The sequence below is a fragment of the Canis lupus genome, chromosome 12 (assembly GCF_011100685.1).
Source record: "Canis lupus familiaris isolate Mischka breed German Shepherd chromosome 12, alternate assembly UU_Cfam_GSD_1.0, whole genome shotgun sequence".
In the NCBI taxonomy this organism is placed as follows: domain Eukaryota; kingdom Metazoa; phylum Chordata; class Mammalia; order Carnivora; family Canidae; genus Canis; species Canis lupus.
Genome location: NC_049233.1, coordinates 33,120,601 through 33,136,628, shown reverse-complemented (window position 1 = coordinate 33,136,628; position 16,028 = coordinate 33,120,601). Strand labels below are relative to the sequence as shown.

At 37.7% G+C, this 16,028-nt stretch overlaps 1 long non-coding RNA gene across 1 annotated transcript in view; it reads left to right on the top strand.

The window, feature by feature from the left end:
• The first annotated feature begins 6,159 nt into the window (after nucleotides 1-6,159).
• The window catches only part of LOC111098309, a 29,417-nt gene continuing 19,548 nt past the window's right edge, over nucleotides 6,160-16,028 (top strand). Inside the window, exon 1 of the long non-coding RNA XR_005367903.1 lies at nucleotides 6,160-9,875. This is a non-coding gene — a long non-coding RNA (uncharacterized LOC111098309). The remainder of the gene's footprint in view (nucleotides 9,876-16,028) is intronic.

The following is a 16,028-nucleotide window of genomic DNA, read 5'->3' as shown; positions in this document are numbered from 1 at the left end:
CTGTGTCAGAACTGGGGTCAAAGATCAAATGTTAGAGCAAAAGAAGCTCCTATTGCTCTTATCCCTTAGGAAATAGCCTGAGTTTTGGGAGCTCTATGCCAGGTACTGGGGGCAGAGACCAATATATATTTTTTTCTATTATCTCACAGTTGTGCTATCAAACAGGTTACCACTGTGGACAACTGGAATCTAATCCCACTGAAGGATTCTGGGGAAGAGTTTAGGATGCATACCTCAGGTTATCCAACACCAAAGGTGAAGGAGCTAAAGTATCTACTATCTCACAGATGGTCATTGGTTGAGGACCACTTCCAAAGGGCATTAACTCCTTGGCATTTCTAGCTTGTAGTATATTCAGACTGAGTGGCCACTGGTGGCCACAGAAAGCCTTCAGGCAGAAAAATGAAGGCATTGGGAAAGTAAAGTCAGGCCTGTGTCCATGGAAATGCAGTGTAGGGGAATAATGGCTGGGCCCTGACAGCAGCAGATACACTGTTCTTTTCATTTCCAGGTGGCATGGATACTGACTCCACATGGCATCCTGATGGCAAGGCTCTGTGATGCCAAAACTGAAGCAGAAAGGGGACCAAATGGAGACAAGGGAGCCTGGAGCCAGGAAAAACTGAGAGGAGGTTTTGTCAGTACCGCCTAAGCCAGAAGACTGATGCAGGAATTTAAAAGCCTGTAGTATTAATCCACAGCTCAGTTACATTGAATATATGTTATCTGTTTCTGTCTGTAACAATTCAGATCTTTTTTGAAGCTTCCAGCTTCTGATAAGTGGAAATACTTGTTAAGCCTATGACATTTAAAACTTACTCTAGCCCTATAACCTAAAGAATCCTGGGTAAAGTTCAGTCTCAAGGAGGATACGCTCAAGCTCTCAGATACCTTCCCTTCTCACATCTCCTGCTTGTGACTCCTTCACATGTGGTGCCTTCACTTCGTAAGTGGAGAGAGTGGTGTGCCTTCCTTGACTTCCTGATTGTGGAAGAATCAAGGTCTTCCACTGTGATACCCTCTGTGTCCTCTGGTTTCTAGGGGGTAAAAAGGATAATTTTTATCCATGTGAGGTTTAGATAAGAGATTTATTGCATTTAGCCACAATCCCAGTTATAATAATTCTTTACTGGTTTTGCCCACACTAGTGCATATTTGTTATCTGCTCATTTTCTCTTCCCTCTTATATGACAACAAAGTCCCTAATCCTCTAGCCACATAAATGGTCATGTGACCTAATCAGAGTGCATCACCCACTGGCCACAGTGATAATTAATTTAAGGTATGATCTTGTAACCCAGGCTGATCCAATCACAGATCTGGTCAGGATATTTCAACCTGGAACAGAGAAGAAATTGGAAGGAAGTGAATCTGGATCTACAGAAACAATGTCCCTTTGCTTGACAGAGAGACATTCTGAGAGAATGACACCAGCACATTCATTGAGAAGCAGAAATAAGAGCCAGAGAAGTCCTGATGAAATTCAAATTTCATTTCCTGATGAATTCAAATTCACATCCAAGGCCAACTCTACCTTTACCCTTTTTACAGTTTGGTTATGTGAGCCAATCAATTTCTCCTTTTAGAGTTTGCTTCTAATACTTGTAACCAAGAGGATCTACAAAGGAAAGTTCATACTGTTGCTTTATTTGTAACTGAATAAATGGCATTGAAAAGTAAACTCAAACATTGAAGAATATAAACTTGTACAACCACTTTGGAAAAATTATTTGGCATTATCTGCTGAGGTTAAAGATATGCATACTTATGATCTAAGAATTCCACTCCTAGATATTCACTCATATGAAACTTTCACCATGTGCCAAGAGACATGTCTAAGATTGTGCTCAGCATTGTTTTTTGTAATAGGAAAAAGCAAAAGAAAAACTGAAACTGGAAACAATCCAAATGCCTTCTGCATGAATATAAGAAGGAGTACTTTATGGTACATACTGATACAACTGGATATATAACATTGAACAAAATGAAGTACAGATACATTTATCGACATGGTAAATCTAAAAAATGTAATGCTGAATGAAGAAAATTTATTGAAGAATGCTATCACATGATTTCATTTATATAATGCTTAAAAACATGTAAAACTAGGGGTGCTTGGGTGGCTCAGTCAGTTGAGCATACAACTCTTGGTTTTAACTCAGGTCACAATCTCAGGGTGGTGAGGTTGAGCTGCACCAGGCTCCATGCTCAGCAGGGAGTCTGCTTGGGATTCCCTTTCTCCCTCTTTCTCTGCACCTCTTCCCTGCCACCCCCCTACTTGAGCTCTCTCTATCTCAAATAAATAAATACATCTTAAAAATATAAAGTTAAACATATGCATAATTTTATATACTGCATACAGGTGGCAAAACTGCAGAGAAAAGCATGGAGTGATGTTCATTAAATTAGGGTTAGCTTTCATCTCTTATAAGGGAGAGAGGGAAACAAAGATTTTGTTATATTTCTTAAATTCTGTGGTGGGTGCATGGGTGTTTGCTTTATTATTATTCTTTTTTTATTATTATTCTTTAGGTTGTGTGTTTAAACTGTACTGTTTTGTTTGTATGACAGATTTCATTAAGGTAAATATGATTAATTAATTTTGAAGTAGCATATTATTAAGTTAGGTCCATTTTTTCTGGCTTTAGATAATAAACCACAGGAAATTAGATACATTTAAATTCAAATGTTTGGAAACAGTCGTCACTAACTCTGCGACCAATTTTTTTTTTTTAATTTTAAGTTTCTAGCTATTCTGCAACTTAAAACAAATGATACAACACATATAGGCACCACATCCCAAACAGTCTCATTGAGGTATCAAGATAGTATTAGTCAATTCAAATAATGGAATGATAAACCATCACCATTGACTATATTTTCATCTTCTAATGTCTCAGTTAAAGTTTTAGTTTAGTCTCTGAAAATATCCTGCATTTATTTTGCTATAGATGTGTTAACCAAAAGTAGCAAATCAACAACTTTTACCCTTGTAAAGCTAAAAAAATTAGTCATCTTCCCCTTCAGGACATACATTATTTCTCCATATGGAATTGGGAACCATAGAAACTATGTCTGAAAGCATTGTTGGAACAAACAAACATGACTATTTTTAAGACTATGATGACTTTGAATATAATCATCACTCAACTAGTAAGTCATATGGAATTAGATTGGCTATATATTTGTGTTGAATGGATCCTGGCAACCTCTGATCAAATGCCTTCCAATTAAACTTCACAACACCTCCAGGGTGAGTTGTCTGGGCCAGTACACAGATAAATATTTACATAAGCCTGCTGCACAGCTGTACTCTATTATCTTGGTAGTTCATGTGGATACACAACTCAAATGTCTATAATAAGAATGTCTAGTGCCTCCTTCTAGGTTTATCTACTAAATTTGTCTTTTTAAAAACATTTAGGGACTCCTGGGTGGCTCTGTGATTGAAGTCTGCCTTTGGCACAGGTCATGATCCCAGGGTCCTGGAATGGAGCCCTTCATCGGGCTCCCCGCAAGGAGCCTTCTTCTCCCTCTGCCTAGGTCTCTGTCTCTCTCTGTTTCTTTTAAAAAAAAAAAAACCTTTAAAAGTTTTTACTGTAAAATATAACATACATACATATAAATGCATGAAATACAAAAATAGATAATTATGTTAAAGGGAATACTAATGAAATTACTACCTAGTTCAAAAAACACAATATGGCATTACCCCAGAAGTCCCTCATGTGTCTTTCCTCATGGCAACTCCCTCTGTACCCTTTAGAAGGAACAATCATCCTGGTGTTTTCATTAATTGCTTGCTTTGCTTTGTAGTTTTGCCTCCTAAATATGAATTCCCCAAAATATAGTTTTGTCATGCCTGTTTTTAATGTTTACAGTCATAGTGTTTATGTTACTATGTCTTGCTTCTTTTGTTCAACATTGTATTCTATTAGCTCCATCCATGTTTTCATACAGAAGTGTTCCCTCAAATCTCCTAAATCTGTCTTCAATCTGCTATGTTTTTAATTTCTACAGCACACTACTGATGGGAAGCATCAACAATTCTACTGTGGTATGTATGTAACTGTAATCTCCCTGGTCTTCCGATCATATATTTTTTTAAAAATTTCACTGAGTATCTACCATGTGCTAGGACTGCACGAAACACTGTTCATATCATATTGTTGTACTCAGGATAATCCTGTATAGTATATATTTTCACAGAGAATAAGCTGAAATTCAGAAAGCTAAGGTAAATTCAGGATGTAGCCTTTCTGAGATTTAGTTATACTTAGTTATCAAATCTTGTTTTTATTCTTTTTATGTTTTTAGTCACATTAAGTGGGTAAATAAGTAAACTTGCCATATCATGGTATTCTTTGGATCTCTCAGAAAGCTCTTGACATTTTGCCATAATGTTCCACTGGTGCTTGTATAGTTTGAACTCCCCTTATGAGAGCAGTCTTTCTTCTATTCACTCATTGGTAACTTCTTTCTGGTATATGGTACCTACAAAATACTGTGTGTGAGCTTCTCTTCATAGGAGGGGCCAAAGAGGTGACTGCTTCCGTTGAAGGAATTTAGGGGAAGGGCAGTCAGGATGGGTGTCAGGGTGTCAGGAATGGGAAGGGCACAGAGCTGGGAGTTAGGCTACCTCAGTTCCACACTTGATTGTTATTATTTAGCTATGTGACTCTGGGTCAGTTATTTAACCTCTTGGGCTCAGTTTCATTATGTGTAAGTGAAGAAGTTGGTCAGTAATTTTCAAACTAGAGTTCAAGGACCATCCTGAGTTCTTGTTTTAGATACAGACTTTTTGACCTCGTAATTTCCCAGTGTGGAAATCTGTGAGTTTAATAAGCACCTGTGAGTAAGTGATTCTGATGTTCACCATGAGTGAAAGCTAAAAAAGCAAGTGATGGGGCATGTCTCTGATTTTAAAAATTATGGGATGGAATTTGAACTTTTGGTACCTTAGTATCTTTCATCAGAGCTGAGTGCCAACTCATTTCAAACCGTTCTGTTTTCTTTTGTTAATGAAAATAGACACAAAACCATTAAAATCTAAGATGGCAACTATCATTGCTATGAGTAAAACAATAATTACACAGGTCTAAGGTACCAGTCATCAAAACAGCTTGGGACTATTTGGCGTTCATAAACTGAATAAAGAGATGACTGCCTCAATGGAATTGTATCCATGTCATTAAGGGGTATTAATACAGTGCTGCAGGAAAAAGCAGCCATCATCTGTCTACGGGACACAGAAGCATAAATACGATTGACAAGGAATACAGAGTGACATGCAGTCATATTAGGAAAACAAAGTAGTTGTTTAGACTCTCAAAACAACTTTAAAAGTCAGCTTATTTAATTAAAAATATGCTAAGGATGTCATCTAACAGATTGGAGACAGTCTGTTGGCTGATTTATTTTTACTTTGATATTGCATTCCTTACATATTTTTCAAGTTTTTATGTGACTATCCAGGAGGAAAAAAACTCCTTATACCATTTAATACTTTCCTGGGGGATATTTTTTATATTCTGAGGAATTGAAGTCACCCAACTAATTTCTTCCACTTTTTTGTGTTTCCTTTTCACTAGGAAGCCTGATATTTCATAACAGTTCTGACTTTTCCCCCTCACATACTCTATAATAGTTCTCAAACCCCTACCTGGGGCAACCAGCTCATTCATCAGTGAGGACTCACAGAGCAGGGGTTTGTAGTTGGGGGTGTGTAGCCCCCAAGTGATGTGAGAACAGACTCTCCATGAATGCGCATATTCTTTAAAAGTTCCCAGGGTATTTTTCTCTAGTGGTTGAGTTACAAAACTGGGTCCCAAACCTATCAAATAGCAATTATACATATACATTTTCAGGGGGATGCTAGAAACCTTTAAATACAGCAGTTGTTATGGTACTGTAAAAGCAAGACATTACAGTTTGGAGTAAATAGGTAACTTAAATACCAAAAGTATATAAATGCATAGTCAGGAATATTATTTTCAAAATTGCATAGGTTATTGATCTCCACATTGATATAGACATTGTTACTTATTTTCTTCGGCTGTTTTCCCTTCTCTTTTCACCCTTCCCTTCTTTCTACCCCACTAGTAAGGTAAAATAGATGAACTTGCTTAGTAATTCACATCCTTTTCTTTCTTCCTTTACATAAAGACTTGGAAGTTAGCTTGATCCCTGAAGGACAGGTAGGATTGATTACTTGAGAAAAGCCAAATGGTATATCAGTTAGGAGGAAGAGAGTGCTCAATGCTTGGAACATGAGAACAGTTGAGAAGTCCATCTTGGCTAAAGCAGGGTAGGAAGACTGAGAGGATCAGTCCTCGACAAATGTCAGATATCAGGCTGAAGTGTGAATAAGAGACAATGAGGAATCATTGAAGTTTTTAAAGTGGAGAATCACATTCAGAAACTGCCATTCTAGAAGATTCATCTGATAGCAGGTATGTGGTATATGGCTGGGAGGGAGAACAATCAGAAGCAGGGAAAGTTGTTCAGAGGATTGGAAGTAGATCAGAGATAAAGCAAGAAGGATTGACAAACAACTGAAAGAGAGGAAGGGACAGTCTTGAAAAGAATTTGCATGAACTATCAACAGAACATAACTGTTGATTGGATTGAGGGAATACAGAAGAAGAAAGAGACTCAGAGTCTTTAGTCTGGGATGCTTTCTTTGATCCTCTCTCACAAGCTGCCATTTGATTTCTTCCAAACTTCTCGAAACAGTTGTTCTCACCTGCTGTCTTTGCAATTTTATTTCTGCCCCCCATCGCCGCATTGAAATGGTTCTGGCAAGGATCACCAATGACTTGACTGCTACATGGAATGGCCTTTTTTCTGTCTTTATTTTCTTTTGCCCACTCTGGAGCATTTGGGAATGCTGACTTCTTTCTTCATCCTAAAATATTTCTGTTGGATTTTATAACATTGCTCATTTTACTCTCTCCTCATACTTTTGATTACTTTTTGGAATCTTTTCATGACTCCTTTTAACCTCTGTCAACACCTTATATATTGTGAGTGTCTGGAATTTCACTCTTAGTCTTCTTATACCTCACTCCCTGAACCACCCACAGCACTGTCAAATTCTAACTCATTGACATCTATTAGTTTGCTTATTGTATAGCAATTCCCAAAGTTAGAGCTTATATTCATATGACTCTCCTGAACTACAGACTTGTGTTCCATTGCTTTCTGGACATCTCCACTTGAACGACTCATAGACATTTCAAAGTCAACATGTTTAAAACTGAGCTCAACATACCCCTTCCAAAACTTGCATCTCCATTTCCATTGCCTATCTCAGTGAAAGAGCCTGCTTTCCAAATATTTGGCTAAGCTAACTCTATCAGTACTTATCCATTAATATTCACATATGGCTTATTTTGTGTTGTCTTGTTCATTCTCCATCCTGTCTGTACCTATTGCCCCTGCCTTTATTCAGGTCCATATAGTTTTCTGCTGAAACGCTTCCTAACTCATTGAAGTTCATCCAGTCTTTCTCTATTCTAGTCTAATCCTTCATACTATCACCAGACATATTTTCCTAAAACATATCCCTATTCATCTGTATTTCTTTTTATTTAAATATTTTCTTTATTTATTAGAGAGAGAAAGAGAGGGAGCAGAAGCTTGCGGGGGGGCGAGTGGAGGAGGTCAGAGGGAAACAGAGAAGCAGGCTCCTTGCTGAGCAGAGATCCCAATGCGGCACTCGATCCCAGGACCCAAGGATCATGACCTGAGCTAAAAGGCAGATACGACACTGACTGAGCCACCCAGGCACCCCTCCTCTGTATTTCTCTTCAGCTTACAAATAGCTCCCATTCTCTCTGGCCTTAGGAAAGAATCCAGACTTTTCATTATGGCATTCAAGAGATACTCTGACCCCAAAATGTTTCCCAAACTTCTCTCCTGATATTGCTCAAACACTCGGTCTCTGCTTCATTTATGTTAAATGATGACACATTTCTCCATTTTCTGTCTCTGGTTTTGCACTTTCCTCCTGAATTCTTCACCTAATAAACTCTTATTCTCTTTCAAGGGACAACTCAAATTACCTGAGAGACTGGCCTGTTAATGCTGAAATTCTCAAGAGAGCATTGCCATGGATTTATAGTCTACTCCTTGGTTTAGCAAGACAGAGCCCTGAAATTTCCTTAGCATTCAGATATAAGAATGTTGATTTCTATGAGTTAGACTCATGACCTTCATATAAATAGTACACTGAACCTGTTTATTAACTTACATCAAGAAGCATAAATAAAGCATAAATCAAGCAGAATTTAAAGTTCATGATCACTAGTATAGGAACTCACTTCTCATAGGAAATTCTCCATGGGAAGCTACATTATATTCAGCTTGTTATTGAGCATTGAATCATTGCAAGAAGACTAAAGTGGATGATCATAATGGCTGTTGCCAAGACAGCCTGATGCATCTGTCTGTGTTATACGGATATATGTGCCAAGAAGCCAGACTGAATGCGAAAACATGGCCAACATTTTGCCTATCTGGGATAATTCTAGAGACAGAGTAGGAAAGCCATTGCTCCCTTTTTTTTTTTAGACAGCAGAGCACACTATGTCCCTTTTGGTCCCACACCCTTTCTTTATAGCTGTGAATCTTGAACATCTCAAGCATTTTTAGCTATGATTATAAATGTAGTTCTTGTAATTGCAATGTCTCTGATGGATCCTCCTGCCTGTCCCCTGCCAAGGAACTTCCAAGAATGCTTACTTGGGTTTATGCGTAAGCCTTGATCATCACTCCATGCCATAATCAACTGCAGCCTTCAAACTGGTATTTTCAAAAGGGCCATCTCTAATTTGGAATTCTGATGTCCATGTATCAATGGGATTGCATAACTACCACTGAATGACTATAGTTACCATTTCTTCTTGCCTGGAGTATAGCATCTTACAGGTCTCCCTTAGTCTACTCTTGCCCTCCTATAATCTATCCTCCAGACAGCAGCCAGAGTATTGTTCAGAATCATGTCAAACCATGTCATTCCTTTGTCTAAGACCTTCTAATAGTTTCTCACCTCACTCAGAGAAAGATTTTGTCTTTCATTATTTTCTCCCTGGATGAGTCTGCTCCAGCCAGACTGGGCTTCCTGCTGTTCTATGAATACACCAGGCACATGCCCTTCCTGCACCTTTGCACATGCTCTTTCCTGAGCCTGGCACTCACTTCTGTTGATATCCTTTTGGCCATCCCTGCTCACCACATTTAAAATAGCAACCCCTCTTCTCTATTTCCCTTTCCTGCTTTACTTTTATTCCTAGCACTTACACCATTTAATCCATTGTATATTTATTTGTCTATCATCTGCATCTTGTTACTAGATGGTAAACTCCACAAGGGCTGAGGTTTTGACCCTTTCATTCTCTGCTGCATTCTCTAGGAGAATGGGGGTGGTGCAGGGTTTGCTGTGGAGTGGGTGCCCTAAAAAGCATTTGTGGAATAAATGAACCCAAGATCTTTGCCTTCACTTTTTACTTGGAGATGCAGATATTTAAAAGTAATCATGGGACAGGTATTTGTCTTTTTCTCCCCTCCCTCCCTTTAATTTTTAGGAGGAAAAACCTGCTAAGGCAAGAGAGAAACTGTTTGTTTTTGGTTCCTGTATAAGAGTTGTCCAGAAGTACAGAACCAGTAGGATGTATGTGTATGTGTATGTATGTATATATGCACATATATTTATATATATAAATATAAATTTATATATATTTATTTATGGAGAGACAGGAACAGATGGAAATGGAGAGAGAGAGACACAGAGGGATCTGAAGAATTGGCTTACATTATTGTACAGGCCAGCAAGTTCAAATCTGGGTTGAGTGAACAGCAGGCTGGAAACACAGGTAAGTGTTGATGTTGCAACTAGGGTTCAAAGGCAGACTGCAGACAGATTTACTTCTTCCTCTGAGGAACCTCAGTCTGTTTTCTCTTAAAGCCTTGGATGAGGCCTATCCACATTATAGAGTATAATCTGCTTTACTCTAAGTCTACTGCTGTAGTAAATGTTAATATCATCTAAAAAATACCTTTACAGCAACATCCAGACTGGCACTTGACCAAATATCTGGATGCCATAGCATACCCAAGTTAGCACATAAAACTAGCCATCACAGTTTTTCACTCCTGGTTTTTCTGGCCACTGCGTTCACTTGGGATCTACTAAGAGCCATTATCTATGCAGCTAAATATTGCTGGTAGTTTGTGTTAAACCTTGTGGTTGCTTTTATTTTTCTATATCAGCAGAAAATTTGTTAGTTTACTAGCTTACTAGTTTATTAATTACTAACTTGCTCCAACTTTAGCTGATCAAGAGTCCCATAGCAATGAATCCTTAATTCACAGTCTGATGAACTGATTTTTGATACAGATTATTTTTTGAGAAGGTAGACTTTTAAAACACATAAAAACAAAACTTTAGGTTTAAAAAATACATTCAAAATTATTTCACCAAAAGCTATCTAAGGTTTAAAAACAACAGCAAAGAAGTATTTTGGACATGATTTGAAAATAGAAATGTATTCTATACTATTTACTATTCAAGTCTTCACTAACATACTTTTATTTTCTCAAATACTGTTCATACCATCATTACTCTTGAAAACTGCTTTTACATGAGCAGTTATTGTTTATATACTCTTTTGATTACAGCCTACAGATGCCAGGATCATGAGTTTAATTCTACCAGAATCCAGTGAGATCTACTTGCTTTGGGGCCTACAGGACCACTCCTAGGCTATCTCCAGCCATTGTAAAAATGCATGGTTTGGGGCACACAGGCCTTGTCTAAGAGAATGGATGGATGTGTACAAAGCTGGAGTTATTAATGGGAAGTCAGTTGGAAGTCTGTCACCCTTTAATTGTGATTTGGTGGCACATGCACACACACATGCACACACAAAAGAGTGCTTTAAAAATTGTCTTTATTTGTGTTTTCCCCCTCAAAAACAGAAGGAAATAATTCCAAGGAAAATTTCCTTTTATATTCCTTCTCCTAGACATTCTGAAAATTTTTCTAACATGTAGTTTTTCAGATGGTGTTTTTTTTTTAGCCTGAAAATCATGATCTCATCTTCCAGATTTTCCTTCTAAACACCTTCAATGAGTTAGGTAAGATGTCTGTAAGGTTAATGGAAATAAATAATGACTTTATCTTTTGCTTCTAGAACATTTTAGATTAGGTCATGCTTTTGGAAAGCTTTGAGATATCTGGCACCCAAGCAAGTAAATTTCTCACTATTCTTTTTTCTTATCTTCTCTTTCTTTTTTTAAAATCATGTTTTGAAAGTGTGATTAGTATAAAGGGTTGGGGAAATTTTTGGCTTGATGTTAGAAATCTCAGTTATACATTAAATAACAAGGTGGCTTGAACAGAGTGATTAAAAAATGACAAGATTGGTATTTCAACTTTAGGTTGTGCTCTTAATAGCAATTCTTGGAATGGCTTGCCTATCATTCATTGTTTCCTGGTTGTCCACTGCTAACTTATTGCAACAGAAGCATAAAGCATTAAGGCTTTGAAGTGAGGGTCCTTTATCACTACCACTTTAGCTGATCTCTTATCAGATTTTTCACAGGGCCATCTTTTCAGATTTTATCAAGTTTGGGTGAGAAAGATCCAGAGCAATTCATCTTTTGCTGAGAACTGAAACTCTAATGGAATCTAGTACTTTCGAATTAACACAGCTTACTCATTTAGCAGTAGTAGATCTTATCCTTTCCCATTTCAATGAAACAATTGGCTAGAGGGACTTGTAAAAAAAGTTTTGTGTCAGAATTTGGTAGTATGAATTTGTAAGCCTTTAGGCATGATTTCCATAGATTCGCATGTTGGCAAATGGGGCAACATTGCATCCTTGACCTTTGCAACTCTTTTCACATTAGCATAGTTCTCATGATTTTAAGAATTTCTTTCACTTAAAACCTTTCTTCATATTTCTCTTATATAATTAAAAGACCTGCTTAATTATAGAAGAAATTCATGAATACACTCTCATTGTAAACAAAAACAACAACAAGAACAACAACAAAACGAACCAAAATCAGACATTTGGGATAAAGCCCAAGTTCCCTCTGACTACTGCTGTTCCCTGATGGCTTCTCCAGAGGCAATTGTGGCTATAACCCGATGGTGTGTCTTCTTGAAGCCCTTTCTTCATGAATTTATACGTATATACATATAGGATATACATAGGAAGATAGTATGGGGGGGAGTATACAATTAAAAATGTATCACATTATCTTTGTTTCTATTTCAGATCTTTTGGTGCCCAGAATATTTATTAGAGTTTTGCTACGCTTGATTAAATTTATCTGTGGACTTTGTCACATTCCAGACTTCCTTTTCCTTATCAGGTTCCCACATATTTCTAGTGATAGCCCTTCACAGTTTCTTTTTATTTTGGCCCCATGATATAGCACAATGTGATAACACACCTGTAACTCTCATATACTGCACCTTATCACCAAACATATTCTAATCTCAGCTAGCAAACTGGGGCTGGATCAAATAAAATTGGTCAGTTTTGCTTTTTCTTACAGTTTTCACTCTTAGTTTGTGACCATCCTGAAAGTTTTGAGTGGCATGAATAATATCAGTTAAGGGTTCGTGGATAAAGGAGCTGTAATTTTTAACTTTCTTCTCTTTCTCAGAATCACACAGAGTGTTTCATGACCTTGGTAGCCTGACTCTATCTTGAAAGACTCATACTCTGAGACAGAACCATTGTTTCTTTGAAATGGAAAAGATAGATCAGTTGTTGAACAATATCCAACAATGGCCATCCTAAAAGCCAGGCCTTGTAAAAAGGTTAAGTGAGGGGCATAGGTTGTAAGATTGGGCCCTGAGTCAGGCTCCGCACTCAGCATGGAGTCTGCTTGAGATTTTCTTTCCCTCTCCTTCTGACTCTCCTCCCCTACTGCACCCTGCACCTCTATTCCCCACCCCTGCTCTCACACTCTCTCTCAAATAAATAAATCTTTTTTTAAAAAAGTTAAGTGAAAGCCAAGTACTTGTAAATAGCAGCATATTTTAAATGGAGTAAGGGAGTGTCTCAGCCAGCAACTCTAGTTGTAAGACACCCACCCAAACCAAAAGATTCTTAAATTCTGAGTCTGCATGCTCTCTTGTTTCTGCTTTTGGTCTGCCACTTTCTACTGTCTTCATCCCAGCCTCATCTTCCTTCTCTCCTACCCTAGCCCACTATTCACAATTTTTGCTCCCCTCTAACTGCAGCATGTGCTTGGCTTTGTTTTACTGTGGTTTGGCTTTAAGCTCTTTATCTTTGGCCTTTCAGCTCCAGAACCAACACCTCAAGGGGCTCTTTTTGTCTCTGTTCTATCAATCCTCTGCCAATAAATTAGCCAGCCATGAGTAATCTTGGTCCATTCACATGTGTCTTGGGGTTAGGAAATGAAAGTACGTGGTACAAACATGGATGTCTGGCTGGTTTCTCAGGTGGGATTACAGATCAAGGTAGTTTGCAGGAACAGAGGCTGTGATTGTGGGGCAGCTACCCCTGTCTACCACCAGGAGCACATGTAACTATTCAAATGAAGAGCCCTTTGGTAATTATAGTAAAGTAGTTTATTTTTTTTTCTTTTTTTTTTTTTTTTTTTTTTTTTTTTTTTTAAAGATTTATTTATTTATTCATGATAGACATAGAGAGAGAGAAAGAGGCAGAGACACAGGAGGAGGGAGAAGCAGGCTCCATGCACCGGGAGCCTGACGTGGGATTCGATCCTGGGTCTCCAGGATCGCGCCCTGGGCCAAAGGCAGGCGCCAAACCGCTGCGCCACCCAGGGATCCCGTTTATTTTTTTTTCTAAGAACAATAAATATAATAAACTATGTGTCATTACTGGCAGAGGCATGGTGTGATTAAAATTGTTGGAATGCATAATCTGATGTAGTGATGGAAAATTTAAATTTTCCTCCAGAGGAAAAAAGTGAGAAATAGAGATTTTCCTCTTATTTTAATTTCAACCCTGTTAGGAAATTTACATTTTCTTTTCTGTTTTACAAAACAAAAACAAAAACATGAATTATATTTTCTAATTTAAGACCTTCTTATAAATGTAAGTCCTTTATTTCTGTTAACTGTAATATCTGATATGTCAGCAAGATATTCTTGGTTCTACTTCTAAAATATATACTACTTTGAAAATATATCTACTTCTAAAATACACATAATCACTTCTACTATATCCACTGATCATGTTATTTTTTTTTGCTTGAAATCCTCTAAAGTCTACTCCCTTCAATTAGACCAATGCCCAAAGTCCTTATCATGGCCAACAAGCCTGCACAACCTGATCTCACCTGTTCCCCAGATTCATCACCACCACTCTCATTGCCATCTACTGTGTTCCAACCTCTGTAGCCATCTGCCTCTTCCTGCAACAGCTATGCTAGTTGTCATCTCCATATGTTTTCACTTGCTTTGTCTGTTCCTTCCGCCTGGCACTCTATTTTCTCAGATCGTGACATAGTTGGCTCCTTCTCATCTTTTTTGGTGTAAGTGCAAATGTCGCCTTCACAGAGAGATCTTGTCTGACTCTCTGAGCCAATGTAGCCCCTCGCTGCCACAACTCTTTATTTCATCACTCTTTTGAAATCTTTTTGAGCTTTCTTTCATCATCAAAAATGAGCTTATTTTATTATTAGGTACCTGCATTTCTTCTCTGTGTCTATTCACTACAAGGGAGGTCCCCAAGTGCAGGATTTTTATTGTTCATCAATGTATCTTCAGTGCCTAGGGCATTGTGTAACATAGGATCATCACTCTAAATATTTGTTGAATGAATGAATAAAGGAAAGAACAAATGAATGAATACTGTCATGCTTCACATTCTGTTATGCTTCTTACAGTTATATATATTTTTGTATTAAAATGTTGGGTGGGTACACATTTTGAAATAGGAGGTCTTATTGTCCCCAGGCCTCCTTGGTGTTATCATTACAAATTCAAATCCTGTCTATAGGCCTACAGACACATATATTACATCTTCATTGGGAAATTTAATACAATCCTATCATCTCCACGGACACAATAAAGAAGCCAGAACAACTGCCCTTAGAAGTCAGACATCTCTTGTTGAATCCAAGTTCAGTAGTTTACTAAATTTGCTGCCTCAAACCAGTGGCTAATCATATGTAAATGACTGGTACAATGTTCAATAACAGGTGGTAGTAGTTGTCCTCACCACATTGTATATCACTTAAAAAAAAAGATTTTATTTATTTATTTGAGAGACAGAAAGAGAGCATGAGTGGGGGGTGGGAGAGGGAGAAGCTGACTCCCTGCTGAGTGGAAGCCCAACATGGGACTCCATTCCAGGACCCTGGGATCATGACCTGAGCCAGAGGCAGACACTTAACTGACTAAGCCACCCACGCACCCCTGTATATCACTTTTATTAAATAAATATAGGAAGCATTTTGTGTCATCTGCCATTGCCACTAGTAGATTGCAGTCAAGTCTGAAAAACAGCACTTGTGAAAAAATTTGACCAGTTAGTAACATGATGTTTTACTATGAGTAGTCTTCTAAACAAGTTTCTTTATAGTAATTTTTATCAAGAGCCAAAATGAATAGATATAAATAAGAATTCAGTGAATTTAACAGTGTCATGTCATAAAATTTGAGAATTTTATAATTCATAAGTAACATGTTCAAAGTCAAGATGAAGTAGGAGATAGAAAAACTGGTTTTTGAAAACCAAAAATACAATGAAAGCCACAATGAAATACCACTTCATACACTCTGATGGTTATAAAAAACAAACAAACAATCTCCAGAAAATAGTACTTGGAACACTTGTGCATCACTAATGGGAATGTAAAATGGTGCAGCCACTCTGGAAAACAGTTTGACATTTGCTCAAAAAGCTAAACATAGAATTCTATGACCCGGTAATTCCGCTCCTAGGTATGTGACCCAAAATTTGAAAACAGAGATTCAAATAGATACTTGTGTACCATTGTTCATAGTAACATTA